The sequence below is a fragment of the Phyllobates terribilis genome, unplaced genomic scaffold (assembly GCF_046119375.1).
Source record: "Phyllobates terribilis strain yellow unplaced genomic scaffold, ASM4611937v1 Scaffold_17__1_contigs__length_24005725, whole genome shotgun sequence".
Classification (NCBI taxonomy): Eukaryota; Metazoa; Chordata; class Amphibia; order Anura; family Dendrobatidae; genus Phyllobates; species Phyllobates terribilis.
The window spans coordinates 13,613,760-13,631,692 of NW_027362777.1; the positions used below are offsets into that span (position 1 = coordinate 13,613,760).

General features: G+C 53.3%; 1 pseudogene; it reads right to left on the bottom strand.

Annotated features, from left to right (window-relative positions):
* Positions 1-17,933, bottom strand: part of LOC141176197 (vacuolar protein sorting-associated protein 37A-like) — a 192,048-nt pseudogene that overhangs the window by 43,698 nt on the left and 130,417 nt on the right.

Here is a 17,933-nt window from a genome sequence, read left to right on the forward strand (position 1 = left end):
CTCGAGAGAGAGAGAGCAGGAGCGACGCTCGAGAGAGAGAGAGAGCAGGAGAGACGCTCGAGAGAGAGCAGGAGAGACGCTCGAGAGAGAGAGCAGGAGAGACGCGCGAGAGAGAGAGAGCAGGAGAGACGCTCGAGAGAGAGAGAGCAGGAGAGACGCTCGAGAGAGAGAGAGCAGGAAAGACGCTTGAGAGAGAGAGAGCAGGAGAGACGCTCGAGAGAGAGAGAGCAGGAGCGACGCTCGAGAGAGAGAGAGCAGGAGAGACGCTCGAGAGAGAGCAGGAGAGACGCTCGAGAGAGAGCAGGAGAGACGCTCAAGAGAGAGAGAGCAGGAGAGATGCTCGAGAGAGAGAGAGCAGGAGAGACGCTCGAGAGAGAGAGCAGGAGAGACGCTCGAGAGAGAGAGAGCAGGAGAGACGCTCGAGAGAGAGAGAGCAGGAGAGACACTAGAGAGAGAGAGACGCTCGAGATAGAGAGCAGGAGAGAAGCTCGAGAGAGAGAGCAGGAGAGACGCTCGAGAGAGAGAGCAGGAGAGATGCTCGAGAGAGAGCAGGAGAGACGCTCGAGAGAGAGAGCAGGAGAGACGCTCGAGAGAGAGAGCAGGAGAGACGCTCGAGAGAGAGAGAGCAGGAGAGACGCTAGAGAGAGAGAGACGCTCGGGAGAGAGAGCAGCAGAGACGCTCGAGAGAGAGAGCAGGAGAGATGCTTTCGAGAGAGAGCAGGAGAGACGATTAAGAGAGAGAGAGCAGGAGAGACGCTCGAGAGAGAGAGCAGGAGAGACGCGCGAGAGAGAGAGAACAGGAGAGACGCGAGAGAGAGAGCAGGAGAGACGCTCGAGAGAGAGAGCAGGAGAGACGCTCGAGAGAGAGCAGGAGAGACGCTCGAGAGAGAGAGAGCAGGAGAGACGCTCGAGAGAGAGAGCAGGAGAGATGCTCGAGAGAGAGAGCAGGAGAGACGCTCGAGAGAGAGAGAGCAGGAGAGACGCTCGAGAGAGAGAGCAGGAGAGACGCTTGAGAGAGAGAGAGCAGGAGAGACGCTTGAGAGAGAGAGAGAGCAGGAGAGACGCTTGAGAGAGAGAGCAGGAGAGACACTCGAGAGAGAGAGCAGGAGAGACGCTCGAGAGAGAGAGAGCAGGAGAGACGCTCGAGGGAGAGAGCAGGAGAGACGCTCGAGAGAGAGAGCAGGAGAGACGCTCGAGAGAGAGAGCAGGAGAGACGCTCGAGAGAGAGAGAGAGCAGGAGAGACGCTCGAGAGAGAGAGCAGGAGAGACGCTCGAGAGAGAGGAGGAGAGACGCTCGAGATCAGGAGAGACGCTCGAGAGAGAGAGAGCAGGAGAGACGCTCGAGAGAGAGAGAGCAGGAGAGACGCTTGAGAGAGAGAGAGCAGGAGAGACGCTCGAGAGAGAGAGAGCAGGAGCGACGCTCGAGAGAGAGAGAGCAGGAGAGACGCTCGAGAGAGAGCAGGAGAGACGCTCGAGAGAGAGCAGGAGAGACGCTCAAGAGAGAGAGAGCAGGAGAGATGCTCGAGAGAGAGAGAGCAGGAGAGACGCTCGAGAGAGAGAGCAGCAGAGACGCTCGAGAGAGAGAGCAGGAGAGATGCTTTCGAGAGAGAGCAGGAGAGACGATTAAGAGAGAGAGAGCAGGAGAGACGCTCGAGAGAGAGAGAGCAGGAGAGACGCAAGAGAGAGAGCAGGAGAGACGATTAAGAGAGAGAGAGCAGGAGAGACGCGCGAGAGAGAGAGAGCAGGAGAGACGCAAGAGAGAGAGCAGGAGAGACGCTCGAGAGAGAGAGCAGGAGAGACGCTCGAGAGAGAGCAGGAGAGACGCTCGAGAGAGAGAGAGCAGGAGAGACGCTCGAGAGAGAGAGCAGGAGAGATGCTCGAGAGAGAGAGCAGGAGAGACGCTCGAGAGAGAGAGAGCAGGAGAGACGCTCGAGAGAGAGAGCAGGAGAGACGCTTGAGAGAGAGAGAGCAGGAGAGACGCTTGAGAGAGAGAGAGAGCAGGAGAGACGCTTGAGAGAGAGAGAGCAGGAGAGACGCTCGAGAGAGAGAGAGAGCAGGAGAGACGCTCGAGAGAGAGAGCAGGAGAGACGCTCGAGAGAGAGCAGGAGAGACGCTCGAGATCAGGAGAGAGGCTCGAGAGAGAGAGAGCAGGAGAGACGCTCGAGAGAGAGAGAGCAGGAGAGACGCTTGAGAGAGAGAGCAGGAGAGACGCTCGAGAGAGAGAGAGCAGGAGCGACGCTCGAGAGAGAGAGAGCAGGAGAGACGCTCGAGAGAGAGCAGGAGAGACGCTCGAGAGAGAGCAGGAGAGACGCTCAAGAGAGAGAGAGCAGGAGAGATGCTCGAGAGAGAGAGAGCAGGAGAGACGCTCGAGAGAGAGAGCAGGAGAGACGCTCGAGAGAGAGAGCAGGAGAGACGCTCAAGAGAGAGAGAGCAGGAGAGACACTAGAGAGAGAGAGACGCTCGAGATAGAGAGCAGGAGAGAAGCTCGAGAGAGAGAGCAGGAGAGACGCTCGAGAGAGAGAGCAGGAGAGATGCTCGAGAGAGAGCAGGAGAGACGCTCGAGAGAGAGAGCAGGAGAGATGCTCGAGAGAGAGAGCAGGAGAGACGCTCGAGAGAGAGAGAGCAGGAGAGACGCTAGAGAGAGAGAGACGCTCGGGAGAGAGAGCAGCAGAGACGCTCGAGAGAGAGAGCAGGAGAGATGCTTTCGAGAGAGAGCAGGAGAGACGCTTAAGAGAGAGAGAGCAGGAGAGACGCTCGAGAGAGAGAGCAGGAGAGACGCGCGAGAGAGAGAGAGCAGGAGAGACGCTCGAGAGAGAGAGAGCAGGAGAGACGCTTGAGAGAGAGAAAGCAGGAGAGACGCTCGAGAGAGAGAGCAGGAGAGACGCTCGAGAGAGAGAGAGCAGGAGAGACGCTCGAGAGAGAGAGCAAGAGAGACGCTCGAGAGAAAGAGAGAGCAGGAGAGACGCTCGAGAGAGAGAGCAGGAGAGACGCTCGAGAGAGAGAGAGAGCAGGAGAGACGCTCGAGAGAGAGAGAGAGCAGGAGAGACGCTCGAGAGAGAGAGCAGGAGAGACGCTCGAGAGAGAGAGAGCAGGAGAGACGCTCGAGAGAGAGAGAGCAGGAGAGACGCTTGAGAGAGAGAAAGCAGGAGAGACGCTCGAGAGAGAGAGAGAGCAGGAGAGACGCTCGAGAGAGAGAGCAGGAGAGACGCTCGAGAGAGAGACAGAGAGCAGGAGAGACGCTCGAGAGAGAGAGAGCAGGAGAGATGCTCGAGAGAGAGAGAGCGGGAGAGACGCTCGAGAGAGAGAGCAGGAGAGACGCTCGAGAGAGAGAGCAGGAGAGACGCTTGAGAGAGAGAGCAGGAGAGACGCTCGAGAGAGAGCAAGAGAGACGCTCGAGAGAGAGAGCAGGAGAGACGCTCGAGAGAGAGCAGGAGAGAAGCTCGAGAGAGAGAGCAGGAGAGATGCTTGAGAGAGAGAGAGCAGGAGAGACGCTCGAGAGAGAGAGCAGGAGAGACGCTCGAGAGAGAGCAGGAGAGACGCTCGAGAGAGAGAGAGCAGGAGAGACGCTCGAGAGAGAGAGAGCAGGAGAGACGCTTGAGAGAGAGAGAGCAGGAGAGACGCTCGAGAGAGAGAGCAGGAGAGACGCTCGAGAGAGAGAGAGCAGGAGAGACGCTAGAGAGAGAGAGACGCTCGAGAGAGAGAGAGCAGGAGAGACGCTCGAGAGAGAGAGCAGGAGAGACGCTCGAGAGAGAGAGCAGGAGAGACGCTCGAGAGAGAGAGAGCAGGAGAGACGCTCGAGAGAGAGAGAGCAGGAGAGACGCTCGAGAGAGAGAGAGCAGGAGAGACGCTCGAGAGAGAGAGCAGGAGAGATGCTCGAGAGAGAGAGCAGGAGAGACGCTCGAGAGAGAGAGAGAGCAGGAGAGATGCTCGACAGAGAGAGAGCAGGAGAGACGCTCGAGAGAGAGAGCAGGAGAGACGCTCGAGAGAGAGAGCAGGAGAGATGCTCGAGAGAGAGAGAGCAGGAGAGACGCTCGAGAGAGAGAGAGCAGGAGAGACGCTCGAGAGAGAGAGCAGGAGAGACGCTCCAGAGAGAGAGAGCAGGAGAGACGCTCGAGAGAGAGCAGGAGAGACGCTCGAGAGAGAGCAGGAGAGACGCTCGAGAGAGAGAGAGCAGGAGAGATGTTCGAGAGAGAGAGCAGGAGAGACGCTCGAGAGAGAGAGCAGGAGAGACGCTCGAGAGAGAGAGCAGGAGAGACGCTCGAGAGAGAGAGAGCAGGAGAGACGCTCGAGAGAGAGAGAGCAGGAGAGACGCTAGAGAGAGAGAGACGCTCGAGAGAGAGAGCAGGAGAGAAGCTCGAGAGAGAGCAGGAGAGACGCTCGAGAGAGAGAGCAGGAGAGACGCTCGAGAGAGAGCAGGAGAGACGCTCGAGAGAGAGAGCAGGAGAGACGCTCGAGAGAGAGAGAGCAGGAGAGACGCTCGAGAGAGAGAGAGCAGGAGAGATGCTTGAGAGAGAGAGCAGGAGAGACGCTCGAGAGAGAGAGCAGGAGAGACGCTCGAGAGAGAGAGAGCAGGAGAGACGCTCGAGAGAGAGAGAGCAGGAGAGACGCTTGAGAGAGAGAGAGCAGGAGAGACGCTCGAGAGAGAGAGAGCAGGAGAGACGCTTGAGACAGAGAGAGCAGGAGAGACGCTCGAGAGAGAGAGAGAGCAGGAGAGACGCTCGAGAGAGAGAGCAGGAGAGATGCTCGAGAGAGAGAGCAGGAGAGACGCTCGAGAGAGAGAGCAGGAGAGACGCTCGAAAGAGAGAGAGCCGGAGAGAAGCTCGAGAGAGAGAGAGCAGGAGAGATGCTCGAGAGAGAGCAGGAGAGACGCTCGAGAGAGAGCAGGAGAGACGCTCGAGAGAGAGAGAGCAGGAGAGATGCTCGAGAGAGAGAGCAGGAGAGACGCTCGAGAGAGAGAGCAGGAGAGATGCTCGAGAGAGACAGCAGGAGAGACGCTCGAGAGAGAGAGAGCAGGAGAGACGCTCGAGAGAGAGAGAGCAGGAGAGACGCTAGAGAGAGAGAGACGCTCGAGAGAGAGAGCAGGAGAGAAGCTCGAGAGAGAGCAGGAGAGACGCTCGAGAGAAAGCAGGAGAGACGCTCGAGAGAGAGAGCAGGAGAGACGCTCGAGAGAGAGAGCAGGAGAGACGCTCGAGAGAGAGAGAGCAGGAGAGACGCTCGAGAGAGAGAGAGCAGGAGAGACGCTCGAGAGAGAGAGAGCAGGAGAGATGCTCGAGAGAGAGAGCAGGAGAGACGCTCGAGAGAGAGAGCAGGAGAGACGCTCGAGAGAGAGAGCAGGAGAGACGCTTGAGAGAGAGAGAGCAGGAGAGACGCTTGAGAGAGAGAGAGAGCAGGAAAGACGCTTGAGAGAGAGAGAGCAGGAGAGAAGCTCGAGAGAGAGCAGGAGAGACGCTCGAGAGAGAGCAGGAGAGACGCTCGAGAGAGAGAGCAGGAGAGACGCTCGAGAGAGAGAGCAGGAGAGACGCTCGAGAGAGAGAGCAGGAGAGACGCTCGAGAGAGAGAGAGCAGGAGAGAAGCTCGAGAGAGAGAGAGAGCAGGAGAGACGCTTGAAAGAGAGAGAGCAGGAGAGACGCTCGAGAGAGAGAGAGCAGGAGAGACGTTCGAGAGAGAGAGCAGGAGAGACGCTTGAGAGAGAGAGCAGGAGAGACGCTTGAGAGAGAGAGAGCAGGAGAGACGCTCGATAGAGAGAGAGCAGGAGAGACGCTCGAGAGAGAGAGCAGGAGAGATGCTCGAGAGAGAGAGAGCAGGAGAGACGCTCGAGAGAGAGAGAGAGCAGGAGAGATGCTCGACAGAGAGAGAGCAGGAGAGACGCTCGAGAGAGAGAGCAGGAGAGACGCTCGAGAGAGAGAGCAGGAGAGATGCTCGAGAGAGAGAGAGCAGGAGAGACGCTCGAGAGAGAGAGAGCAGGAGAGACGCTCGAGAGAGAGAGCAGGAGAGACGCTCCAGAGAGAGAGAGCAGGAGAGACGCTCGAGAGAGAGCAGGAGAGACGCTCGAGAGAGAGCAGGAGAGACGCTTGAGAGAGAGAGAGCAGGAGAGATGTTCGAGAGAGAGAGCAGGAGAGACGCTCGAGAGAGAGAGCAGGAGAGACGCTCGAGAGAGAGAGCAGGAGAGACGCTCGAGAGAGAGAGAGCAGGAGAGACGCTCGAGAGAGAGAGCAGGAGAGACGCTAGAGAGAGAGAGACGCTCGAGAGAGAGAGCAGGAGAGAAGCTCGAGAAAGAGCAGGAGAGACGCTCGAGAGAGAGAGCAGGAGAGACGCTCGAGAGAGAGCAGGAGAGACGCTCGAGAGAGAGAGAGCAGGAGAGACGCTCGAGAGAGAGAGAGCAGGAGAGATGCTTGAGAGAGGGAGAGCAGGAGAGACGCTCGAGAGAGAGAGCAGGAGAGACGCTCGAGAGAGAGAGAGCAGGAGAGATGCTCGAGAGAGAGAGAGCAGGAGAGACGCTTGAGAGAGAGAAAGCAGGAGAGACGCTCGAGAGAGAGAGAGCAGGAGAGACGCTTGAGACAGAGAGAGCAGGAGAGACGCTCGAGAGAGAGAGAGCAGGAGAGATGCTCGAGAGAGAGAGAGAGCAGGAGAGACGCTCGAGAGAGAGAGCAGGAGAGATGCTCGAGAGAGAGAGCAGGAGAGACGCTCGAGAGAGAGAGCAGGAGAGACGCTCGAGAGAGAGAGAGCAGGAGAGACGCTCGAGAGAGAGAGAGCAGGAGAGACGCTCGAGAGAGAGAGAGCAGGAGAGATGCTCGAGAGAGAGAGCAGGAGAGACGCTCGAGAGAGAGAGCAGGAGAGACGCTCGAGAGAGAGAGCAGGAGAGACGCTTGAGAGAGAGAGAGCAGGAGAGACGCTTGAGAGAGAGAGAGAGCAGGAAAGACGCTTGAGAGAGAGAGAGCAGGAGAGAAGCTCGAGAGAGAGCAGGAGAGACGCTCGAGAGAGAGCAGGAGAGACGCTCGAGAGAGAGAGCAGGAGAGACGCTCGAGAGAGAGAGCAGGAGAGACGCTCGAGAGAGAGAGCAGGAGAGACGCTCGAGAGAGAGAGAGCAGGAGAGAAGCTCGAGAGAGAGAGAGAGCAGGAGAGACGCTTGAAAGAGAGAGAGCAGGAGAGACGCTCGAGAGAGAGAGAGCAGGAGAGACGTTCGAGAGAGAGAGCAGGAGAGACGCTTGAGAGAGAGAGCAGGAGAGACGCTTGAGAGAGAGAGAGCAGGAGAGACGCTCGATAGAGAGAGAGCAGGAGAGACGCTCGAGAGAGAGAGCAGGAGAGATGCTCGAGAGAGAGAGAGCAGGAGAGACGCTCGAGAGAGAGAGAGAGCAGGAGAGATGCTCGACAGAGAGAGAGCAGGAGAGACGCTCGAGAGAGAGAGCAGGAGAGACGCTCGAGAGAGAGAGCAGGAGAGATGCTCGAGAGAGAGAGAGCAGGAGAGACGCTCGAGAGAGAGAGAGCAGGAGAGACGCTCGAGAGAGAGAGCAGGAGAGACGCTCCAGAGAGAGAGAGCAGGAGAGACGCTCGAGAGAGAGCAGGAGAGACGCTCGAGAGAGAGCAGGAGAGACGCTTGAGAGAGAGAGAGCAGGAGAGATGTTCGAGAGAGAGAGCAGGAGAGACGCTCGAGAGAGAGAGCAGGAGAGACGCTCGAGAGAGAGAGCAGGAGAGACGCTCGAGAGAGAGAGAGCAGGAGAGACGCTCGAGAGAGAGAGCAGGAGAGACGCTAGAGAGAGAGAGACGCTCGAGAGAGAGAGCAGGAGAGAAGCTCGAGAAAGAGCAGGAGAGACGCTCGAGAGAGAGAGCAGGAGAGACGCTCGAGAGAGAGCAGGAGAGACGCTCGAGAGAGAGAGAGCAGGAGAGACGCTCGAGAGAGAGAGAGCAGGAGAGATGCTTGAGAGAGGGAGAGCAGGAGAGACGCTCGAGAGAGAGAGCAGGAGAGACGCTCGAGAGAGAGAGAGCAGGAGAGATGCTCGAGAGAGAGAGAGCAGGAGAGACGCTTGAGAGAGAGAAAGCAGGAGAGACGCTCGAGAGAGAGAGAGCAGGAGAGACGCTTGAGACAGAGAGAGCAGGAGAGACGCTCGAGAGAGAGAGAGCAGGAGAGATGCTCGAGAGAGAGAGAGAGCAGGAGAGACGCTCGAGAGAGAGAGCAGGAGAGATGCTCGAGAGAGAGAGCAGGAGAGACGCTCGAGAGAGAGAGCAGGAGAGACGCTCGAAAGAGAGAGAGCCGGAGAGAAGCTCGAGAGAGAGAGAGCAGGAGAGATGCTCGAGAGAGAGCAGGAGAGACGCTCGAGAGAGAGCAGGAGAGACGCTCGAGAGAGAGAGAGCAGGAGAGATGCTCGAGAGAGAGAGCAGGAGAGACGCTCGAGAGAGAGAGCAGGAGAGATGCTCGAGAGAGACAGCAGGAGAGACGCTCGAGAGAGAGAGAGCAGGAGAGACGCTCGAGGGAGAGAGAGCAGGAGAGACGCTAGAGAGAGAGAGACGCTCGAGAGAGAGAGCAGGAGAGAAGCTCGAGAGAGAGCAGGAGAGACGCTCGAGAGAGAGCAGGAGAGACGCTCGAGAGAGAGAGCAGGAGAGACGCTCGAGAGAGAGAGCAGGAGAGACGCTCGAGAGAGAGAGAGCAGGAGAGACGCTCGAGAGAGAGAGAGCAGGAGAGACGCTCGAGAGAGAGAGAGCAGGAGAGATGCTCGAGAGAGAGAGCAGGAGAGACGCTCGAGAGAGAGAGAGCAGGAGAGACGCTCGAGAGAGAGAGCAGGAGAGACGCTTGAGAGAGAGAGAGCAGGAGAGACGCTTGAGAGAGAGAGAGAGCAGGAGAGACGCTTGAGAGAGAGAGCAGGAGAGAAGCTCGAGAGAGAGCAGGAGAGACGCTCGAGAGAGAGCAGGAGAGACGCTCGAGAGAGAGAGCAGGAGAGACGCTCGAGAGAGAGAGCAGGAGAGACGCTCGAGAGAGAGAGCAGGAGAGACGCTCGAGAGAGAGAGAGCAGGAGAGAAGCTCAAGAGAGAGAGAGAGCAGGAGAGACGCTTGAAAGAGACAGAGCAGGAGAGACGCTCAAGAGAGAGAGAGCAGGAGAGACGTTCGAGAGAGAGAGCAGGAGAGACGCTTGAGAGAGAGAGCAGGAGAGACGCTTGAGAGAGAGAGAGCAGGAGAGACGCTTGAGAGAGAGAGCAGGAGAGCAGCTCGAGAGAGAGCAGGAGAGACGCTCGAGAGAGAGCAGGAGAGACGCTCGAGAGTGAGAGCAGGAGAGACGGTCGAGATAGAGAGCATGAGAGACGGTCGAGAGAGAGAGCAGGAGAGACGGTCGAGAGAGAGAGCAGGAGAGACGCTCGAGAGAGAGAGCAGGAGAGACGCTCGAGAGAGAGAGAGCAGGAGAGACGCTCGAGAGAGAGAGCAGGAGAGACGCTTGAGAGAGAGAGAGCAGGAGAGACGCTTGAGAGAGAGAGAGAGCAGGAGAGACGCTCGAGAGAGAGAGAGCAGGAGAGACGCTCGAGAGAGAGAGCAGGAGAGACGCTCGAGAGAGAGAGAGCAGGAGAGACGCTCGAGAGATAGAGAGCAGGAGAGACGCTCGAGAGGGAGCAGGAGAGACGCTCGAGAGAGAGAGAGCAGGAGAGACGCTCGAGAGAGAGAGAGCAGGAGAGACGCTCGAGAGAGAGCAGGAGAGACGCTCGAGAGAGAGAGCAGGAGAGACGCTCGAGAGAGAGAGAGAGCAGGAGAGACGCTCGAGAGAGAGAGCAGGAGAGACGCTCGAGAGAGAGAGCAGGAGAAACGCTCGAGAGAGAGAGCAGGAGAGACGCTCGAGAGAGAGAGCAGGAGAGACGCTCGAGAGAGAGAGAGCCGGAGAGACGCTCGAGAGAGAGAGAGCAGGAGAGACGCTCGAGAGAGAGAGCAGGAGAGACGCTCGAGAGAGAGAGCAGTAGAGACGCTCGAGCGAGAGAGCAGGAGAGACGCTCGAGAGAGAGAGAGCAGGAGAGACGCTCGAGAGAGAGAGCAGGAGAGACGCTCGAGAGAGAGAGCAGGAGAGACGCTCGAGAGAGAGAGGAGGAGAGATTTTTGAGAGAGAGAGAGCAGGAGAGACGCTTGAGAGAGAGAGAGCAGGAGAGACGCTTGAGAGAGAGAGAGCAGGAGAGAAGCTCGAGAGAGAGCAGGAGAGATGCTCGAGAGAGAGAGCAGGAGAGACGCTCGAGATAGAGAGCAGGAGAGACGCTCGAGAGAGAGAGCAGGAGAGACGCTCGAGAGAGAGAGAGCAGGAGAGACGCTCGAGAGAGAGAGAGCAGGGGAGACGCTCGAGAGAGAGAGAGCAGGAGAGATGCTCGAGAGAGAGAGCAGGATAGACGCTCGAGAGAAAGCAGGAGAGACGCTCGAGAGAGAGCAGGAGAGACGCCTGAGAGAGAGAGAGCAGGAGAGACGCTTGAGAGAGAGAGAGCAGGAGAGACGCTCGAGAGAGAGAGCAGGAGAGACGCTCGAGAGAGAGAGAGCAGGAGAGACGCTCGAGAGAGAGAGAGCAGGAGAGACGCTCGAGAGAGAGCAGGAGAGACGCTCAAGAGAGAGCAGGAGAGACGCTCGAGAGAGAGCAGGAGAGACGCTCGAGAGAGAGAGAGCAGGAGAGATGCTCGAGAGAGAGAGCAGGAGAGACGCTCGAGAGAGAGAGCAGGAGAGACGCTCGAGAGAGAGAGCAGGAGAGACGCTCGAGAGAGAGAGCAGGAGAGACGCTCAAGAGAGAGAGAGCAGGAGAGACGCTCGAGAGAGAGAGAGCAGGAGAGACGCTAGAGAGAGAGAGACGCTCGAGAGAGAGAGCAGGAGAGAAGCTCGAGAGAGAGCAGGAGAGACGCTCGAGAGAGAGCAGGAGAGACGCTCGAGAGAGAGAGCAGGAGAGACGCTCGAGAGAGAGAGGAGGAGAGACACTCGAGAGAGAGAGCAGGAGAGACGCTCGAGAGAGAGAGCAGGAGAGACGCTCGAGATAGAGAACAGGAGAGACGCTCGAGAGAGAGAGCAGGAGAGATGCTCGAGAGAGAGCAGGAGAGACGCTCGAGAGAGAGAGCAGGAGAGACGCTCGAGAGAGAGAGCAGGAGAGACGCTCGAGAGAGAGAGCAGGAGAGACGCTCGAGAGAGAGCAGGAGAGACGCTCGAGAGAAAGAGCAGGAGAGAAGCTAGAGAGAGAGCAGGAGAGACACTCGAGAGAGAGAGCAGGAGAGAAGCTCGAGAGAGAGCAGGAGAGACGCTCGAGAGAGAGCAGGAGAGACGCTCGAGAGAGAGAACAGGAGAGACGCTCGAGAGAGAGAGCAGGAGAGACGCTCGAGAGAGAGCAAGAGAGACGCTCGAGAGAGAGAGCAGGAGAGATGCTCGAGAGAGAGAGCTGGAGAGACGCTCGAAAGAGAGAGAGCCGGAGAGACGCTCGAGAGAGAGAGAGCAGGAGAGACGCTCGAGAGAGAGCAGGAGAGACGCTCAAGAGAGAGCAGGAGAGACGCTCGAGAGAGAGAGAGCAGGAGAGATGCTCGAGAGAGAGAGCAGGAGAGACGCTCGAGAGAGAGAGCAGGAGAGACGCTCAAGAGAGAGAGAGCAGGAGAGACGCTCAAGAGAGAGAGAGCAGGAGAGACGCTAGAGAGAGAGAGACGCTCGAGAGAGAGAGCAGGAGAGAAGCTCGAGAGAGAGCAGGAGAGACGCTCGAAAGAGAGCAGGAGAGACGCTCGAGAGAGAGAGCAGGAGAGACGCTCGAGAGAGAGAGGAGGAGAGACGCTCGAGAGAGAGAGCAGGAGAGACGCTCGAGAGAGAGAGCAGGAGAGACGCTCGAGAGAGAGCAGGAGAGACGCTCGAGAGAGAGAGCAGGAGAGACGCTCGAGAGAGAGAGCAGGAGAGACGCTCGAGAGAGAGAGCAGGAGAGACGCTCGAGAGAGAGCAGGAGAGACGCTCGAGAGAAAGAGCAGGAGAGAAGCTACAGAGAAAGCAGGAGAGACGCTCGAGAGAGAGAGCAGGAGAGACGCTCGATAGAAAGCAGGAGCAACTGTCAATCACTTCATCACTATATGACTCAGTAATGATACCTATAGCATATTACTCAAGGTGACAGCATGGCAGGTCATAGAGTTACTTTCATGATCTAGATTTGCTAAATTGGAGACATATCATGATACAGAGCCCATGTCCATCACTTATGTCAGCTCCAAAGTGAAATATGTATTGAAAAAAATTAAAAAAATTATATATATACACACACATATACATACACTGCTCAAAAAAATAAAGGGAACACTCAAATAACACATCCTAGATCTGAATGAATGAAATATTCTCATTGAACACTTTGTTCTGTACAAAGCTGAATGTGCTGACAACAAAATCACATAAAAATCATCAATGGAAATCAAATTTATTAACTAATGGAGGCCTGGATTTGGAGCCACCCCCAAAATTAAAGTGGAAAAATACACTACAGGCTGATCCAACTTTGATGTAATGTCCTTAAAACAAGTCAAAATGAGGTTCAGTATTGTGTGCGGCCTCCACGTGCCTGTATGACCTCCCTACAACGCCTGGGCATGCTCCTGATGAGGTTGCAGATGGTCTCCTGTGCGATCTCCTCCCAGACCTGGACTAAAGCATCCGCCAACTCCTGGACAGTCTGTGGTGCAACGTGACGTTGGTGGATGGAGCGAGACATGATGTCCCAGATGTGCTCAATCGGATTCAGGTCTGGGGAACGGGCGGGACAGTCCATAGCTTCAATGCCTTCATCTTGCAGGAACTGCTGACACACTCCAGCCACATGAGGTCTGGCATTGTCCTGCATTAGGAGGAACCCAGGGCAAACCTCACCAGCATATGGTCTCACAAGGGGCCTGAGGATCTCATCTCGGTACCTAATGGCAGTCAGGCTACCTCTGGCGAGCACATGGAGGGCTGTGCGGCCCTCCAAAGAAATGCCACTCCACACCATTACTGACCCACTGCCAAACCGGTCATGCTGAAGGATGTTGCAGGCATCAGATCGCTCTCCGCGGCGTCTCCAGACTCTGTCATGTCTGTCACATGTGCTCAGTGTGAACCTGCTTTCATCTGTGAAGAGCACAGGGCGCCAGTGGCGACTTTGCCAATCCTGGTGTTCTGTGGCAAATGCCAAGCGTCCTGCACAATGTTGGGATGTGATCACAACCCCCATCTGTGGACGTCGGGCCTTCATACCACCCTCATGGAGTCGGTTTCTAACCGTTTGTGCAGACACATGAACATTTGTGGCCTGCTGGAGGTCATTTTGCAGGGCTCTGTCAGTGCTCCCCCTGTTCCTCCTTGCACAAAGGCGGAGGTAGCGGTACTGCTGCTGGGTTGTTGCCCTCCTACGGCCCCCTCCTTGTCTCCTGGTGTACTGGCCTGTCTCCTGGTAGCACCTCCAGCCTCTGGACACTACGCTGACAGACACAGCAAACCTTCTTGCCACAGCTCGCACTGATGTGCCATCCTGGATGAGCTGCACTACCTGAGCAACTTCTGTGGGTTGTAGAGTCCGTCTCATGCTACCACGAGTGTGAAAGCATAACCAACATTCAAAAGTGACCAAAACATCTGCCAGAAAGCATTGGTACTGAGATGTGGTCTGTGGTCCCCACCTGCAGAATCAATCCTTTGAGGGTGTCTTGATAATTGCCAATAATTTCCATCTATTGTCTATTCCATTTGCACAACAGCATGTGAAATTGATTGTCAATCAGTGTCGTTTCCTAAGTGGACAGTTTGATCCACTTGGAGTTATATTCTGTTGTTTAAGTGTTCCCTTTATTTTTTTGAGCAGTGTATATATACAGTACAGACCAAAAGGTGGACACACCTTCTCATTTAAAGATTTATCTGTATTTTCATGACTAAGAAAATTGTACATTCACACTGAAGGCATCAAAACTATGAATTAACACATGTGGAATTATATACTTAACAAAAAAGTGTGAAACAACTGAAAATATGTCTTATATTCTAGGTTCTTCAAAGTAGCCACCTTTTGCTTTGATGGCTGCTTTGCACACTCTTGGCATTCTCTTGATGAGCTTCAAGAAGTAGTCACCGGAAATGGTTTTCACTTCACAGGTGCGCCCAGTCAGGTTTAATAAGTGGGATTTCTTGCCTTATAAATGGGTTTGGGACCATCAGTTGTGTTGTGCAGAAGTCTGGTGGATACACAGCTGATAGTCCTACTGAATAGACTGTTAGAATTTGTATTATGGCAAGAAAAAAGCAGCTAAGTAAAGAAAAACGAGTGGCCATCATTACTTTAAGAAATGAACGTCAGTCAGTCCGAAAAATTGTGAAAACTTTGAAAGTGTCCCCAAGTGCAGTTGCAAAAACCATCAAGCGCTACAAAGAAACTGTCTCACATGAGGACTGCCCCAGGAAAGGAAGACCAAGAGTCACCTCTGCTTCTGAGGATAAGTTTATCCGAGTCACCAGCCTCAGAAATCGCAGGTTAACAGCAGCTCAGATTAGAGACCAGGTCAATGCCACACAGAGTTCTAGCAGCAGAAACAACTGTTAAGAGGAGACTTTGTGCAGTAGGCCTTCATGGTAAACATATATATATATACATACACGCACGCAGTAGGGAAAATAAGTATTTGATACACTGCCGATTTTGCAAGTTTTCCCACCTACAAAGAATGGAGAAGTCTGTCATTTTTATCATAGGTACACTTCAACTGTGAGAGACAGAATCTAAAACTAAAATCCCAAAAAAATCAACATTGTATGATTTTTAAATAATTAAATCGCATTTCATTGCATTAAATAAGTATTTGATCACCTACCAACCAGCAAGAAATCTGCCTCTCACAGACCTGTTAGTTTTTCTTTCAGAAGCCCTCCTACTCTGCACTCCTCACCTGTATTTATTGTACCTGTTTGAACTTGTTACCTGTATAAAAGACACCTGTCCACACACTCAATCAATCACACTCCAACCTATCCACCATGGTTAAGACCAAAGAGCTATCTAAGGACACCAGGGACAAAATTGTAGACCTGCTCCAGGCTGGGATTGGCTACAGGACAATATGCAAGCAGCTTGGTGAGAAGGCAACAACTGTAGGCACAATTATTAGAAAACGGAAGAAACACAAGATGACTGTCAATCTTCCTCGGTCTGGGGCTCCATGCAAGATCTCGTCCCGTGAGATAAGGATGATTCTGAGAAAGGTCAGGAATCAGCCCAGAACTACACAGGAGGACCTGGTCAATGACCTGAAGAGAGCCGAGACTACAGTCTCAAACATTACCATTAGTAACACACTATGCCGTCATGGATTAAACTCCTGCAGGGCACGCAAGGTCCCCTGCTCACGCCAGCACATGTCCAGGCCCGTTTGAAGTTCGCCTATGACCATCTGGGTGATCCAGAGGAGGCATGGGAGAGGGTCATGTGGTCAGATGAGACCAAAATAGGACTTTTTGGTATCAACTCCACTTGCCGTGTTTGGAGAAAGAAGAAGGATGAGTACAACCCCAAGAACACCGTCCCAACTGAGAAGCATGCTGGGGAAACCTTATACTTTGGGGGTGCTTTTCTGCAAAGGGGACAGGACAACTGCACCCAGCAACAGTCCCGAAACTTGAAAGATCTGGAGAAGATCTGTATGGAGGAGTGGTCCAAAATTCCTGCTGCAGTGTCTGCAAACTTGGTCAAGAACTACAGGAAACGTCTGACCTCTGTAATTGCAAACAAAGGTTTCCGTGCCAAATATTAAGATCTGTTTTTCTATTGTATCAAATAATTAATTTGCATAATTGCATGAAATAAGTATGTAAAAATTATATATAAAATGTTATTTTCTGTTTTTTATTTTTAGATTCTGTCTCTCACAGGTGAAGTGTACCTACGATAAAAATTACAGCCCTCTCCATTCTTTGTAGGTGGGAAAACTTGCAAAATCGTCAGTGTATCCAATACTTATTTTCCCCACTGTATATACTTTGCTACTAAAAAAGAAAAAACCCACCGGTCTTCTATGTGAACATAACAAAGACTATAACTAAAAATCTTATATATTAAAAAAAAAAACTAAAACAAGGTTGACCACATTTTCTTATGGTATTTTTATCTGAAACTTCCTTGGAAAATTCACTGGAAATATCAGAAATGTCTGAAGTGGGGACCTCAATGTAAGACCCCCACCCATTAGATGTAAGGTGGCTCCCAAACCTCACGTGTCGATGCAGCACAGCCATCTGCAGCCACATTTTACGTAGAGCACACGCAGAACTGGGTCATTAACACATACATTAATCCTTTCATTTTGTTCTCCTTTGCTGAAGATGTGTTTGACAAAGACCTCATCTACCAAAATAAAGACGTGTATTCCCTATGAACTAACAATACCGTGGCATCTCTTCTTCCCAGGTCCTCTGCGTTGTGCCAATCTTCTGGAAATGTGTGGATACATTGACAACTGGCCACTGCCAGGCCCCTGGTCGTAGTTACATAGTTTATAAGTTACATAGTTTATAAGGCCGAAAAAAGACAAGCGTCCATCCAGTTCAGCCTATTTCTTGTGCACTGCAGCTATTCCGCAGCGTTGATCTAGGGGAAGGCAAAAAAAAAAACATGCAGTATAGGCCAATTTACATCATTGAGGAAAAATTCACTTCCCGACACCAATCTGGCAGTCAGATTAAATCCCTGGATTAATTAACTAAGCATAAGATGTAATTTTATTGTTCTCAAGAAAGGCGTCCAGACCTCTCTTGAACTCATTAAGTGAGTTGGACATCACCACTTCCTCTCCCAGAGAGTTCCAGAGTCTCACGGCTCTGACCGTAAAGAATCCCCTTCTATGCTGGTGCAGGAACCTCCTTTCCTCCAGACGCATAGTGTGCCCCCTCGTCTTTGTCACCATCCTTGGTATAAAGAGGTCATGGGAGAGATCTCTGTACTGCCCCCTGATGTATTTATACATGTTTATGAGGTCTCCCCTAAGCCTTCTCTTTTCCAACGTAAATAGGCCTAATTTTGACAACCTCTCTGGGTATTCTAGTCCCTCCATTCCCTTTATTACCTTAGTCGCCCTCCTTTGTACCCTCTCTAGCTCCAATATGTCTTTCCTGAGCACCGGAGCCCAGAACTGTGCACAATATTCTAAGTGCGGCCTTACCAGCGCTTTATACAGAGGAAGAACAATGTTCTCATCATATGCCCCTATTCCTGTTCTGATGCATGCCATGACTCTATTTGCCTTCGCAGCTGCTGCCTGGCACTGGGCACTCCAATTTAATTTGCTATTAACCAAGACGCCCAGGTCCTTCTCCATGTCAGATTTCCCCAACGGTTTCCCATTTAATATGTATGGGTGACTGCTGTTTTTCTTTCCCATGTGCATGACCTTACATTTATCGGCATTGAACCCCATTTGCCATTTTTTGGCCCAACTCCCCAATTTATCTAAATCCTCCTGTATCTGTGCCCTATCCTCATCTGTATTAACTACTTTACAAAGTTTAGTATCATCTGCAAATATTGCTATTTTACTATGCAACCCTTCCACTAGATCATTAATAAATATATTAAATAATATAGGGCCCAAGACAGACCCTTGAGGCACCCCGCTAGTAACCCTGACACCCCCTGAGCTTACTCCATTGATAACCACCCTCTGCTTTCTATCACTCAGCCAGCTATTTACCCACTTGCACACATTATCCCCCAGACCAAGCATTCTCATTTTATATACCAACCTTTTGTGTGGCACGGTATCAAACGCTTTGGAGAAGTCAAGGTATACAACATCCACTGACTCTCCCCGGTCCAGCTGTGAGCTCACCTCCTCGTAGAAGGCCATCAGGTTTGTTTGGCAGGAGCGATCCCTCATGAATCCATGTTGATATGGAGTTAGACAGTTATTGTCATTAAGATATTCTACAATAGCATCTCTAAGAAATCCTTCAA